This window comes from Sturnira hondurensis, unplaced genomic scaffold (genome assembly GCF_014824575.4).
Source record: "Sturnira hondurensis isolate 20B ecotype Veracruz unplaced genomic scaffold, ASM1482457v3 Scaffold0002532, whole genome shotgun sequence".
In the NCBI taxonomy this organism is placed as follows: domain Eukaryota; kingdom Metazoa; phylum Chordata; class Mammalia; order Chiroptera; family Phyllostomidae; genus Sturnira; species Sturnira hondurensis.
The window spans coordinates 64,305-79,594 of record NW_028075163.1 but is presented as its reverse complement, the minus strand read 5'-3'; the positions used below and the strand labels follow the sequence as shown (position 1 = coordinate 79,594).

The 15,290-nt window shown below is 39.4% G+C and overlaps 1 pseudogene; it reads left to right on the top strand.

The window, feature by feature from the left end:
- The first annotated feature begins 13,721 nt into the window (after positions 1 to 13,721).
- On the top strand, positions 13,722 to 14,675 carry LOC118982894 (olfactory receptor 51J1-like; annotated as a pseudogene).
- Positions 14,676 to 15,290: the final 615 nt, after the last annotated feature.

Sequence of the window (15,290 nt, the reverse complement as noted above, 5' to 3'; positions counted from 1 at the left end):
TACCAGATAAGTTTCTCCTTAGCCTACCAAGATCAGCAGAGATACATATTTCTTCCAGAAGTTTTTAGAAACTCTTGACCCAAATCTGAGAATCTTTAAAAGGGAGGAGAGTGAACTATTCTTATCTTTTTTTAATTTTATTTATTTATCTTTAGAGGGGAAGGGAAGGAGAGAGGGAGAGAAATATCAATGTATGGTTGCCTCTCGTGAGTCCCCTGCTGGGAACTGGCCTGCAACCCAGGCACGTGCCCTGACTGGGAATCAAACCGCGATCACGTGGTTCGCAGGCCCGAGTTCAATCCACTGAGCTACACCAGCCAGGGCTATTCTTATCTTTTTTATAATTCTGCTGATGCAGAGATGATTGGCAGTGGTGACTTCACTATTTTATTGATCTAAGTTGATAGGGAAAATTTCCCTGTCCTCTATGAACAAAGTTACATTTGTGGGCATTTAAGACATACTTCACATTATGAAAAACACTCGTGCAAAATGTTAGTGACTTGTCAATATATGTTTAAAGTGTTTTAAGAAATTGAGGAGTGTTTGTACTGATACAAAATTCTGGAATACATTACAAATTCATAAATTTCAATCTACAGAAATAATGTACTAAACCTAAAATAGTATGTGGCTAGAAATTAATTTAGGTATGTTTCTTTATTTTTTGTGTAGGTTTTAGGGTTTTTTTGTGTGTGTGTGATCTATCACACATTAAGCCCACAGTCTCAACCTTATGCAAGACCTGATTTCCCTTTGTAAGATGAAGGAGACATTTCACTGTGGTCTCCACTGCTGAAATTTTCATCATGTCAAAAAGTGAAACAACTGGTCCTTTTAAGAAAATACGGCTTCCGGCCAAGATGGAGGCATGGGTGGAAACACTGTGCTTCCTCGCACAACCGAGTTTAAAGACAACAAAGTTTTAGTAACAAAAACGCAACCAAAACACAGAAAATTGAACTGTATCGAAGTCTGACAACAATGAACCATTCAGCCAGACCAGTAAGAGGGGCGGAGTCAGCAGCTGGTGGAGCAGGGGTCACACAGGAAAAAGTGGCCAGACTGACCCAGGCATGCAGGCAGCAGTTGGCAGATCCCAGGTGTGGGGTGGCATTGGGCGGGTGCAAGGCGGCAAGTGGGGGCACTAGGTGGCTGGCTGACTGTGGTCACACATTTGCACACAGATAAACCAGTCAAAGGAGTGAGCAGTGAGACAGACCATACAGGCTAGGACCCCAGAGACAGGTATTAAAGCCTAAAAGCACCAATTAGAAAAACTTTCGGGGTTGAGGTGCTGGGAGAAGGCCCCAGGCTCACAGAGAGTTTGTTAGAGAGACCCACAGGGTCCTAGAGGGTGCACAGGCCCAGACATCTGGGAGCTGGCACCAGGGGGGCCTGATGTGCTTGCAAGAAGCAGCAGAGGGGACCAAAATCTGAGAGAGAGAGGAAAAAGCGCCATTGCCCCTCTCTGACCTCGCCCCCATCTACAGCTTCACAACCCAGCAACTGGGTCACCCTGCCCCGGTGAACACCTAAGACTCTGCCCCTCATACCTAACAGGTGCAAACAGACCAAAACATTACAGCTCAAGAAGAACAGCTCAAAGCCCCAAAGCCAATAATACTTCTAAGTGACCTACAAATAGCCAACCTATCAGATGAATAGTTCAAAATACTGGTGATCAGGATGCTCACAGAACTGGTTGACTTTACTCACAAATTAGAGGAACAAATGAAGGCTAAACTAATTGAAATGAAGAGAAATGCACAGGAAACCAATAGTGATGAAAAGAAAACTGGGACTCAAATCAAGGGAATGGACCAGAAGGAAGAAAAAAATGACCAAACAGAAAAGAATGAAGAAACAAGAATTCAAAAAAATGAGGAGAGGCTTAGGAACCTCCAGGATATCTTTAAACATTCCAATATTCGAATTATAGGGGTACCAGAAGGGGAAGAGGAACAGCAACAAGTGGAACATTTATTTGAACAAATAATAAAGGAGAACTTCCCCAATCTGGCAAAGGAAATAGACTTCCAGGAAATCCAGGAAGCTCAGAGAGTCCCAAAGAAGTTGGACCCAAGAAGGAACACACCAAGGCACATCATAATTACATTAGCCAAGATTAAAATGAAGGAGAGAATCCTAGAAGCAGCAAGGGATAAGGGGACAGTCACCTACAAAGGAGTACCCATCAGACTGTCAGTGGATTTCTCAAAAGAGACCTTATAGGGAAGAAGGGGCTGGAAAGAAATATTCCAAGTCATGAAATCCAAAGACCTACAACCAAGATTGCTCTATCCAGCAAAGCTTTCATTTAGAATGGAAGGGCAGTTAAAGTGTTTCTCAGATAAGGTCAAGTTAAAGGAGTTCATCATCACCAAGTCCTTATTATATGAAATGTTAAAGGGACTTATCTAAGAAAAAGAAGATAAAAAATATGAACAGGGAAAGGACAGCAAACTCACAGTTATTAACAACCACACCTAAAGCAAAAGCAAACTAAGAGGACAGGTAGAACAGGAGCAGAGCCACAGAAATGGAGACCACATGGAGGGTTAGCAACAGGGGAGTGGGAGGAGGAGAAGGGGGGAGAAGGTACAGCAAATGCGTAGCATAGATGGTAGGTAGAAAATAGACAGGGAGGAGGGAAAGAATAGTATGGTACATAGAATCTAAAGAACTTGTTACACATGGACATGAATGAAAGGGGGAGATGGTGGGGGAGGGGTGTGCAGGGTGGAGGGGAATGAAGGGGGAGGAATGGCACAACTGTAATGGCATAATCAATAAAATATATATTTTTAAAAGCAAAACAACTGAAGATTTAAAACAAAATAAAACAGCATTTTCCCTGAAGACCTTTGTATCTTAAAGTTAGGTAAAGAGATAGACGGTAGATAGATAGGTAGATAGGTGATAGAAAGATAATAGAAAGGTAGATATGTGGCCTTTATTACATTGAGGTATGATCCCTCTATTTCCATTTTGCTGAGTTTTTATTGTAAATAGATGTTGAGTTTTATTGCATGCTTTTTCTGCATCTATTGTTTTGATCATGTGATTTTTATCTTTCATTTTGTTTATGTGATGTATTATAATTAATGATTTGCAAATATTGTACCAACTCTGCATTCCTTGGATAAATACTACTTGATCATGGTGTATGATGTTTTTAATACATTGCTGGATCCAATTTTCTAATATTTTGTTGAGGATTTCAGTGTCTATGTTCATCAGAGATATTGGCCTGTAATTTTTTTTTGCTTATTGTGTCTTTATCTCATATTGAAATTAGAATAATACTGGCCTTGTAAAAAGAGCTTTGGAATATTCCTTCTTCCTAAATTTTCTGGAATAGTTTGAGATGGATAGGTATTAGTTTTTCTTTGAATGATTGGTTAAATTCTCCTTTGAAGCCAACTGGTCCAGGACTTTTGTGTGCTGGGAGTTTTTTGATTACTGCTTCAGATTTATAGTTTTTAGTCTATTCATGTTTCCTGATTTAGTTTTGAAAGGTTGTGTGTTTCTAGAAATTTATTCATTTTTCCCAGATTGTATAATTTCCTGGAAAGTAGTTGTTTGTATAATTTCTTACAATCCTTTGTATTTCCATTATATAGTTACTTCTTCTCTTTCATTTCTGATTTTATTTGGATCCTCTCTCATTTTTTCTTAGTGAATCTGATTTAAACCTTGTTTATTTTTTCAAAAAATTGCTTCTTGTTTTATTGACCTTTTTAATTGTTTTTTTAGTCTTTATGCCATTTATTTTCTCACTGATTTTGATTATTTTCTTTCTTGTACTTTGGGCTTTGTCTGCAGTTGTCTTCCTAGTCCTTTTAGACATGGGGTTAGATTGTTTATTTGAGGTGTGCTTCTTGAGGTAGGCCTATAATGCCTCACAGGACTTATTTCACTGTGTCTCATAGATTTTGGGTTGTTTTGTATTCATTTTCATTTGTTTTCAGGTAATTTTTTATTTCTTCCTTAATCTCACTGATAATCCATTCATTATTTACTAACATGCTATTTATCCTTCAAGTATTTAAGTGTTTTTGAATTTTTTTATTTAGGTTGATTTCTAATTTCATGACACTGTGATTTGAGCAAATGCTTAATATGATTTTTGATCCTTTTTAATTTGTCAAGACTTCTTTTTTGTCCTAACGTGTCTACATTGAGAATGATCCATGTGCATGTGAGAAGAATGTATATTCTGCTGCTTTGGCATAAAATGTTCTGTAAATATTGATTGAATCAATTTGATCTAGTGTGTCATTCAAGGTCACTATTTCCTTGTTTTTTGTCTGCAAGATCTACCCATTGATGACAGTGGGGTGTTAAAATGCTCTACTGTAACTGTATTGTTGATCCCTTCCTTAAAGTTCACCAGAGTTTTCTGTACATATTTAGATACTCCTATACTGGATGCATATAATGTTTAGGAGGGTTATATCCTCTTGTTGGATTGATCCCTTTAGTATTATGTAGTGACCTTCTTTGTATGTTGCTATGGCTTTTGTTTGAAAATCTATTTTGTCAGATATAAGTATTGCTACCCCAGCTTTGTTTTTGTTTCTGTTTGTATAAAATATTTTCTGTCATCACTTCACTTTCAGCCTGTGTATATCTTTTGTTCTGAGGTGAATCTCTTTTATACAGAAAATATAAGGGTCATGTTTTATTATCCATTCAGCTACCTTATGTTTTTTTATTGGAGCATTTAATCCATTTCCATTTAAGATTATTATAGACAGGTACTTACTTATTGCCATTTTTATTCTATTTATGTTTCTTTCCCTCTATATTTCTTGTTCTTTTTTTAAATATATTTTATTGATTATACCATTACAGTTGTTCTATTCCCCCCTTCATTCCCCTCCACCCACACACTCCCTCCCCCACCATTCTCCCCCCCTTAGTTTATAACCACATGTCTCAAGTTCTTTAGATTCTATATTTCCCCCACTATTCTCGCCCTCCCCCCTATCTATTTTCTACCTACCATCTATGCTATTTTCTGTGCCTTCTCCCCCCTTCTCCTCCTCCCACCCCTCTGTTGCTAACCCTCCATGTGGTCTTCATTTCTATGGTTCCACTCCTGATCTAGCTGCCCTCTTGGTTTGCTTTTGTTTTAGGTGTGGTTGTTAATAACTGTGTGTTTGCTGTCCTTTCACTGTTCATATTTTTCATCTTCTTTTTCTTATATAAGTCCCTTTAGCATTTCATATAATAAGGGCTTGGTGATGATGAACTCCTTGAACTTGACCTTATCTGAGAAGCACTTTATCTGTCCTTCCATTCTAAATGAAAGTTTTGCTGGATAAAGCAATCTTGGCTGTAGGTCTTTGGATTTCATGACTTGGAATACTTCTTTCCAGCCCCTTCTTGCCTGTAAGGTCTCTTTTGAGAAATCCACTGACAGTCTGATGGGTACTCCTTTGTAGGTGACTGTCCCCTTATCCCTTGCTGCTTCTAGGATTCTCTCCTTCATTTTAGTCTTGGCTAATGTAATTATGATGTGCCTTGGTGTGTTCCTTCTTGGGTCCAACTTCTTTAGCACTCTCTGAGCTTCCTGGATTTCCTGGAAATCTATTTCCTTTGCCAGACTGGGGACGTTCTCCTTTATTATTTGTTCAAATAAGTGTTCCACTCGTGGCTGTTTCTTTCCCCCTTCTGGTACCCCTATAATACGGATGTCGGAGTGTTTAAAGATGTCCTGCAGGTTCCTAAGCCTCTCCTCATTTTTTTGAATTCTCATTTCTTCATTCCTTTCTGGTGGGATGTTTCGTTCTTCCTTCTGGTCCATTCCCTTGATTTGAGTCCCAGTTTCCTTTCCATCGCTATTGATTTCCTGGACATCTCCCTTCATTTCAATTAGTTTAGCCTTCATATATTTCTCTAATTTGTGACTGTAGTCTACCAATTCTGTGAGCATCCTGATAAATAGTGTCTTAAATTGGACTTCTGAGAGGCTGGCAATTTCCCGGTTGCTTAGGGTTATTGGCTCTGGGACTTTGAGTTCCTCTTGTGCCATTTTTCGGGCTGGTCGTGCCTGTTAAGTAGCAGGATCGGAGCCCTAGGTTTTCACCGGAGCAGGGCGACTCAGTTGCTGGGTTGTGACGTTGTATGTGGGGGCGGGTCAAAGAGGGACAATGGCTTCCCTCCGCTGCCTGCTGCCACAACCCCCACCGGCACCGTAGCCACCACTGTCACCAGGCCCACGCATTTCGTTCCACTGCACTCGAGTGTGCCACCGCTGTCGGCCCTCCACCACTGGGTTCGTCCCCAGGGGCCTGCGTGGTCTGTCTCACTGTGCGCAAATGTGCGAACTTGGTCAGTCTGCCCTGCACCCCGACTGGCTTTGGGCTGCCCGCGCGCCTAGCGCCTAGGTCGGGGGATCTGTCCTGCCCGACCCAGCTCCATTGCTGGTTCCACCTCTCTTACTGTCCCCGTTGAACGGTTCGTAGCTGTCGGACTTCCGTATAATTCCATGTTCTGGTCTTTGGGTGTGTTCTAGTTCTCCAAAACTTTTGTTGTAGTCAAACTTGGTTGTGGGAGAAGGCACAGTGTTTCCACCTATGCCTCCATCTTGTCGGAAGTATATTTCTTGTTCTTAAACCATTTATCATTTTTTGCAATGCCGGTTTAATGGTAATGAACTCCTTTGGCTTTTCCTTGAAATTTTTTAGGGGGTCTGGAAATGTATTTAGCCCTCAATTTTAAATTATAGCATTGCTGAGTAGAGTATCCTTGGTAGCATGTCTTTATTTTTTATAATTTTTAATACTTCATTCCAATCCTTTTTGGCCTGAAGTGTTTCCATTGAGAAATCAGCTGACAGCCATATGGGAGCTCCCTTATAGGTAAATAACTATCTTTCTCTTGCTGCCTTTAAGGTTCTCTCTCTGTCTTTACCCTTTGTCATTTTAATTATGATATGTCTTGGTGTGGGTCTCTTTGAGTTCATCTTGAAAAGGACTCTTTGTACTTCCAGAACTTGTATGACTTTTTCCTTCACCAGCTTAGCAAAATTTTCTGACGTTACTTTTTTAAATAGGTTGTCTATCCCTTGCTTACTTTCTTCTCTTCCTTGTACCTTTATAATGTGGATGTTGTCACCTTTCATGTTGTCCAAAATATTCCTTAAGCCATCTTCCTGGTTTCTAATTCTATTTTTTTGTTTCTGTTTTGATTGGATGTTTTATTCTACTTTGTCTTTTACTTTTCTTATTCAATCCTCTGCTTCTCCCAATTTACAGATTATTTCTTCTAATGTATTTTCCATTTCAGATATTATACTCTTCATTTCTGACTGGTCCTTTATACAGTTTCTATATCATTTTTCATGCTGTTGAGCACCCTGATAACTCTTACTTTGAACTCTGTACCTGGTAAATTGCTTGCTTCTATTTCATTTCACCCTTTTTTTCTAGAGATTCCTTCAGCCATTTTATTTGGGGCCTAATTCTTTGTTTTTCCATTTTGGTTGTCTGTTTGTTTTCCTTTTCATGTTTTAAATAGAACTGCTATGACTCCCAAATTTGGTGACGTGGGCTTCTGTAGTAGATGTCCTGTGGGACCCAGTGATGCACTCTCCCTTATCATCTGAGGTAGGTCTTCTAGGAATGACCCTTGTGTGAGTTATGTGGCCTTTCCTGTTGTAATTGGTTCTTGATTGCTGTTGTCCCATTCATCAAATAGCTCCACCTTTGGGTTGTTTGACTCAAACCAGACTGAGTTGTTTAAACTTTTGTACAGATTCCTGTCCTTGTTTCTCCCCATCTTCCTCTGTGCTCCTGAAAATTTACAAGTTTTCAGATCAGCTACACTTCAACTGGTTTATCAAGATGAATACTCTGCAGTTCAGCTGCAAGTCCAATCCAGGTCTGGCAGCAAGTTGATGGAGAGTCTAGGGACTCTGCAGCAGTCTTGGGACTACTCCTTGTATAAAACTTGTCACACAGCTAAAAAAATGTGTTGCAAATACTTCTCAAGGAAACATTATGAATATTTCCTGTTCCATTAGTTTCAATGACATGGAATGTGCCTTTCTGAGAAAGGTGTGAGGTATCCATAATGTGGCTTATTTGAGAACAATAGTTGGTAAACATAAATACAATAAATGCAATTATAATAAATACAATTGCAACACATACAAATAAATTATAATAAACACAAGCTGTAATTTTTATATATTAGTCAAGAGAGAGGTATCATTAAATGTATAATGAGTGTTAAGGGTGCTAAAAATTTATAAAGAAAAATTTGGCAAAAGATATCCCACAACACAATCCCAGAGCATAATGGAAAATGATTGTCTCCTTTATATTCATATCACTGACATCTGGGGAAAAATATGGCAACATTCAAATGAATGTATGGTTCATTTGAGGGTTTTACATCAAAGCTTCTGATCTTTAGTTTCCATGAAGCTTAATTCAATTTTACTTTGCCTCTCTCATCCTATGACTATATCTTGGACCTAGGTATGAGCCAAAGTGTTTTCTCTTCTGTTATTAATGTCTAATAGACGATTTTCTGATTACAGATATTTATCTCCTCAATTCCCTCATTTTCTTATTCACACTAGATTTGTTTGACTTTATTATAACTGTGTCTCACTAAATCCCTCCATTTCTCCAAATCTCTCAGCTACTCCTGAATTTACATGTAGGGTGGGGCAAAAGTAGGTTTACAGTTGTGAGTACATGAGACAGAGTTTATTTTTGTATTATTATTCATTGATTATTGTATTATCTTCCATCTAAAGAACTATAAACCCACTTTCTCCCCACCATGTATATCTAGTTCTAATCTATCCATATAACCTATCATTTAAAGCATCTCCTCACAGAAGCTTGAAAAGTATATTTTCAGAACAAACTTTTAAAGTCCTATAAATACATCATAGTAAATTTTCAAGCCAAATTTCTCTTTCTTTTGTCAGTCAGAAAACTAGCCTCCCAAAAATCTACAAATAACCCAATCTCATTGGTTCAGCAATTTGAAAATCTCTGTAACATTGGGTTCTACATATGTTCAATTTCTGCTAATTCTGTCTAGTCACTTTATGCTAGGAATTCCTGTTTATTACACCTTTCTGAACAATCTCCTATCACTTGCTCCAACCAAGATGAAAATTTTATTTACAATTGTTTAACCCTTGGGTTCTATCACCTTCTGATATTAAACACCCTTCATGGGCTCTTGAAACCAACAACTTTGTGCTCTGCTCATTACTTGTTAAATGCATCTTTATAAAAGTGAAAGTCGATGACTATAATAGATTAATATATTATTTCTCCAGTAAACAATAGTTATAGTATTAGCTAACACTTATGGTGGACTTTCTATGAGCCAAACAGTTTTTAAAACAATTTACATTTGTCAATTATTTTATTTTCCTAGTAGATGAACACTATTATTATACTCATTTCACAGAAATACTGACTCTATACCTTTGCTTATTTCCCTTAGAGTCCCTGGGCATGGAGAAAAGATGATGTAGTTACCTGGATAATTGCTTCTCAGGGGACCCAAGTGCCTTTCCATTCCTCAACTCTCCACAGCTAATCAGCTTACAAAGAAGGAAGAAGCATTCCAGCCCCAAGTCTAGGGAGATGTTAATGTCAATGGGCAGAGAGTTGCTGAAGTGAGCTTCCCTTTTCCCACTCGATACTGAGAGGTCAGCTCTGCTCGTGGTGAGTGTCTAAGGCCATAATTTCCCAGTCCTGACTTCTGAAGCAGCTTTCAGAAGGAGTCCCAAGTCTACCCCATAATCAGCCTTCTAGGCTTTTCCCTCTGCAGTAGCCAGATCCCTAGTTTCTTGAATCTGTGCGATAGAATGAGAAGAAGCTTTTTAAAAACTTGATGGCAAGTGAAGAATGAAAGGACAATATCAAACAATGTCATGGTTTCCAGAAATAGTTTTGCCATCATAATATCTTAGGTGAGTTAAGCAAGAAGACATCATCTTTGTGTGCTCATCAATAAGTTGTGTCCTTGTTTCCCTCAGAAATGTGGTTTGAGTATCAGTGAGGCAATGATAAGGAAAGATCCCATTAACAGAAATTTTAGGATAATCTGTCTCTAGTCAATGTCTTCTGAGAATGCCTGAGGGAAAGGGCAGAAGAAATGGGGATACTAATATTCACTGGTTGCTAACAGCTCACATGAAATAGTCAGAGCCACTCTCGGAGGTAGGCATTGGAGTCTCTCTTCTTAAAAATAAAGAAACAGAACTTCACAAAAGCTTAAGTAGGTAAAGTTATACTGTAAGAATATTCAACTCCATTTCCTTTTACATCCAGGGATTGTACTATCCACCTCACCACACTCCCTTCTTTCTGAGCATTAATTGTGTGTCCTAGTATGGTGGGCTGTAGACAAAATGATTTTTACTCCTCCCAATCTAAAATGCTCTTGTTGTACAAATACTAAACTCAGGAGGGATGATTGCTCTCTAAGATTTTTTCAAAGAAGAACTTATCCCTGTTTGGCTGTGAAGACTCTGAAGTTAGAGAAGTGGGAGGATACAATAAAGCAAAAAAGATAGAAAAATAAAAAAGAAAACCAAAGAGCATGTAGAGGCAGAGAAGACAGCTGATAACAAGGGAGGGTAGACCTCGGGTTCAAGCATCCATCAAGATGTGTCCGTTCTACTTTCAGGTTGTGTAGATGATATAGGCAAGAAATAGGGTCCACAGGGTCAATTGGCAGTGAAGCCACGTGCAGAAATAACAGCTGTTCAACTCCATGCAAACTAATATATAGTCTACTTAAAGGGTTAAGAGAGCTTTTGGAAAGGAGGAGAGAACACAGGAAAAACTATAACACTCAGGGAAGAGAGGTGTCCCTCAAATTCCTCAGCCATGAGAAGTTCTGACATGTGATTATTTCTAGGGGCCAAAATTTGTCCCTGAATTTTCATACCCTCAGTTTGAGCACAGCCCACAACCCAATTTTTCCCTAAGCTAGTATTTGCTGAGATAAACTGCATCAGGTCATGAGAGGTACAGGCAATGAAATTTTTAAAAAATATTTTTCTCTCATATTTTCATGAAAGTTAAAGTTATGAAAAAATCTATAATTTTTAAATCCTAATAAGTCAACCATTTTTATTTTCTCCATTCTGTCTTTTATTTCTTGTCACCATGGGTTCTTATACGCACATTGACATGGTAATTTTTTCACATCATATTACAGCCAACTTCTCCACTTCGCCTGGAAAAATTGTACTAATTAATTGAATATTGGCTGAAATATCACTTTCTGAGGAAAGCTTTTCCTGACTATTATTTTTTAAGATTTTTTATTTATTTATCTTTAGAGAGGAAGGGAAGGAGAGAAGGAGAGAAATATCAATGTATGGTTGCCTCTCATGCATCCCCTGCTGGGAAATGGCTTGCAACCCAGGCATGTGCCCTGACTGGGAATCGAACCATGATCATGTGGTTCCCAGGCCCATGCTCAATCCACTGAGCTATACCATCCAGGGCAGCTTTTCCTGACTTTAAAAAATTAACTAGGTTTTGCCCTCTAGGAACTTTCTATTATATTCTGAACTTCTCTGTTGTAGCACTTAATTATAAGTGTAGAAAGACTTCAGGGTATGTAATGACTGTATTTGAATATTTGTAAAATACGTGTTCTTTGACTGTAGTAAAGAGTTGCACAGAAGATTTTCTGAGTAGGGCCAGTATTCTGTGTTGCCAGGATCCTGTATGGCGCACAGCATAAAGGAGTGCTGATTGGTTACAGATGTGCAGAGCAAATAATTTCATAATCAGCATATGATAGTAAGGTCCCTGCAAGTCCAGCTGTAGCTGAATGCAGAGTTCATGCCAGGGAAAATGCAGACAGGATTTCAGCAAGTATGGAAAAATGTGTGTGTGCAAATATGTGAGCAAAAAAATGTGCATGTGCAAATACATGCACAGACATGTGTGTGGGATAGGATGAATGAGATAAAAAATACCTTCAGAGATCGTTTTTACTCTGCGGGTTCAGGATTCTACTGTTATTCTTGTGCAGGCCAAGACAGTACTCAGTTTACAACACACCCAGTTTGGAGAGGTGGTTTTTTTTTCCCCTCTCTTGCCTTCTCCTGCCCAGGAGAACATTTCTTGAAAGTCCATTCCAAATGTTGTTGTTTCCGTGTATTCAGAGGTGTGTCTAAGCCAGAAAGGAGTCCCAACAGGTAAGGTAGATTGTCTTTGAGAACTCTGAGTGAAGATATTTGGAAATCATGTGGCAGAGTACTTTCATGAGCCTTAAAGTCTATGTACAAATCCACCAAACTTGATTCCTGTCTCCTNATTATAAGTGTAGAAAGACTTCAGGGTATGTAATGACTGTATTTGAATATTTGTAAAATACGTGTTCTTTGACTGTAGTAAAGAGTTGCACAGAAGATTTTCTGAGTAGGGCTAGTATTCTGTGTTGCCAGGATCCTGTATGGCGCACAGCATAAAGGAGTGCTGATTGGTTACAGATGTGCAGAGCAAATAATTTCATAATCAGCATATGATAGTAAGGTCCCTGCAAGTCCAGCTGTAGCTGAATGCAGAGTTCATGCCAGGGAAAATGCAGACAGGATTCCAGCAAGTATGGAAAAATGTGTGTGTGCAAATATGTGAGCAAAAAAAATGTGCATGTGCAAATACATGCACAGACATGTGTGTGGGATAGGATGAATGAGATAAAAAATACCTTCAGAGATCATTTTTACTCTGCGGGTTCAGGATTCTACTGTTATTCTTGTGCAGGCCAAGACAGTACTCAGTTTACAACACACCCAGTTTGGAGAGGTGGTTTTTTCTCCCCTCTCTTGCCTTCTCCTGCCCAGGAGAACATTTCTTGAAAGTCCATTCCAAATGTTGTTGTTTCAGTGTATTCAGAGGTGTGTCTAAGCCAGAAAGGAGTCCCAACAGGTAAGGTAGATTGTCTTTGAGAACTCTGAGTGAAGATATTTGGAAATCATTGTGGCAGAGTACTTTCATGAGCCTTAAAGTCTATGTACAAATCCACCAAACTTGATTCCTGTCTCCTCCTGATTCTGTTCTTTACACATAATCTTTCCGGTCACTTACTAGTCATTTCAAGACTCAGGACAGCTGAAACCCATGTGGGTTCAATCTTCATTCTTTTCTATTTTAATTTTCCAGTCACTTGCTCCAGGCTCCGGCCACTGCCACTTCTCAGTTTTGCTTTAGACCTCGAGGATATCTGTATTTATTTATCAAGTATTGAAATGTTTTAGCTGGCTTTTATACACTGTGGTTTTGACCTATGTCTATATATTTATCAATAATATCTCTGTTCACCCGATATTATTCCATATCTTATGCTGAAATTGCCTCTGCATGACAGTCTTCCCAGAAGCCTTCTAGGGTCAGTCATATTCATATCAAGACAAGGCAATCGTTTCACCCTTAGTAGATCCAAGGAGAACTACAACTCAAAGGAATAATTTTCTACCAGTCATGAACTTCTCTCTGATGGAGACTACAACCCCTTTAATAGCAGGAATTTCATGATGGTGGTCACCTATCAGTTTTCAGATATGAGACATTTGGCCACCTGTATCTGTGAGCTTTGTTTTCTTCTTCCCTTCCCTCAGTGTCCAGGTGTCTTTCTCTATTATAATGTTATCTCACTAGTTTGTTTGTAATTTTCAAGGTAGCACTGACCCCACGGAATGAGATTTCAACATGAAGAACTCCAATAGCTCCCTGGAGTTCTCACCTACAACATTCATTCTGGTTGGCATCCCAGGGCTGGAGGCAGAGCACATCTGGATGTCCATCCCCTTCGGCCTGATGTACATTATCATCTTCCTTGGGAATGGCACCATTCTTCATGTCATCAGAATGAACTCAGCTCTACACCAACCCATGTACCTCTTTCTTGCCATGTTGGCACTGGCTGAGATTGGTGTCTCTGCATCCACTCTACCTACAGTGCTAGGCATCTTCCTTTTTGGCACCACTGAGATTAGCTTTGATGAATGTCTTCTTCAGATGTTCTTCATCCATTCTTTCTCCATTATGGAGTCAGCTGTGTTGCTGGCCATGTCCGTTGATCGATTTGTGGCTATTTACAGCCCACTGCGCTATACAGCCATCCTAACCCTGCCCCGCATATTTGGCACAGGAGCCGTCATTGGGCTGAAAAGCACTGTGCTCATGGCCCCATTGCCCATGCTCTTGCGGCGCCTGCCCTTCTGTGGCCATAATGTCCTCTCCCATTCTTATTGCCTTCACCCCAACCTCATCCATCTACCTTGTGGGGACATTTCTATCAATAATATCTATGGGCTTTTTATTGTTACCACCACTTTTGGGCTGGATTCACTGCTCATTGTAGTCTCCTATGGGCTTATACTTCACACAGTACTGAATATTGCCACTGGGGAGGAGCGTAAGAAGGCTCTGAGCACATGCGGCTCACATATCTGTGCTGTGCTCGTTTATTACGTGCCTATGATCGGCTTATCAATGGTGCACCGCTTTGGACACCATGTGTCCCCTTTGCTGCATTCTCTGATGGCCAATGCTTACCTATTCTTCCCACCCCTTGTCAACCCCATTGTGTATAGCATTAAGACCAAGGAAATTCGTCGTGGCATTGTCCAAATGCTGTCAGTGAAGAGATCCAGAGTTTAGATGAAGTGCAAAGTAGGGACTTTTTTCCATAGTCACAAGTGGTTCTAGATAGTACATTATGAAAATGGTGTTACCTTAAAATACAGTATCCAACAGGAGGCTCGACATAATCTAGCCAGGAACTAGAGTGGGAGTGGAAATGAGGTTGGATTGTATTTAACAGAACAGAACAATATAAAGAATTGATTTTATTTTAAAACGTGTTTGACAAGAAGTTTTATGTTACCCTGAATAGCTGGAGCAGGAATGAAAGAAAAGTTTGTTATGAAAATACAGCACTTCCCATAAGGAAAAGGTACTTAGGAGCTGGAAGGTATTCTGGGGCTCTGTTGATCCCTGTGTTAGAGGAGAAAAGAAATTGAAGTGGATTAGCATCTCTTGAGTTGTTGGCATAAGCTCAATGGCAGTAGAACACACTAACTAGCTGAAGGAAGGCTTCCAATACTGGGTCTGATGTGGCATTCACCCATCTTTACCAAGGTCTCAAACTGAGTCCCAAAGATTACAAATCTTGTTCATTATGCAATGTTTTAAAAGTCTCCCATCCAGGATGCAGAATTTTTGAAAAAGCAAGAATCCCTTTGTGAACATTAACATTTTCTGTCTGATTAGATG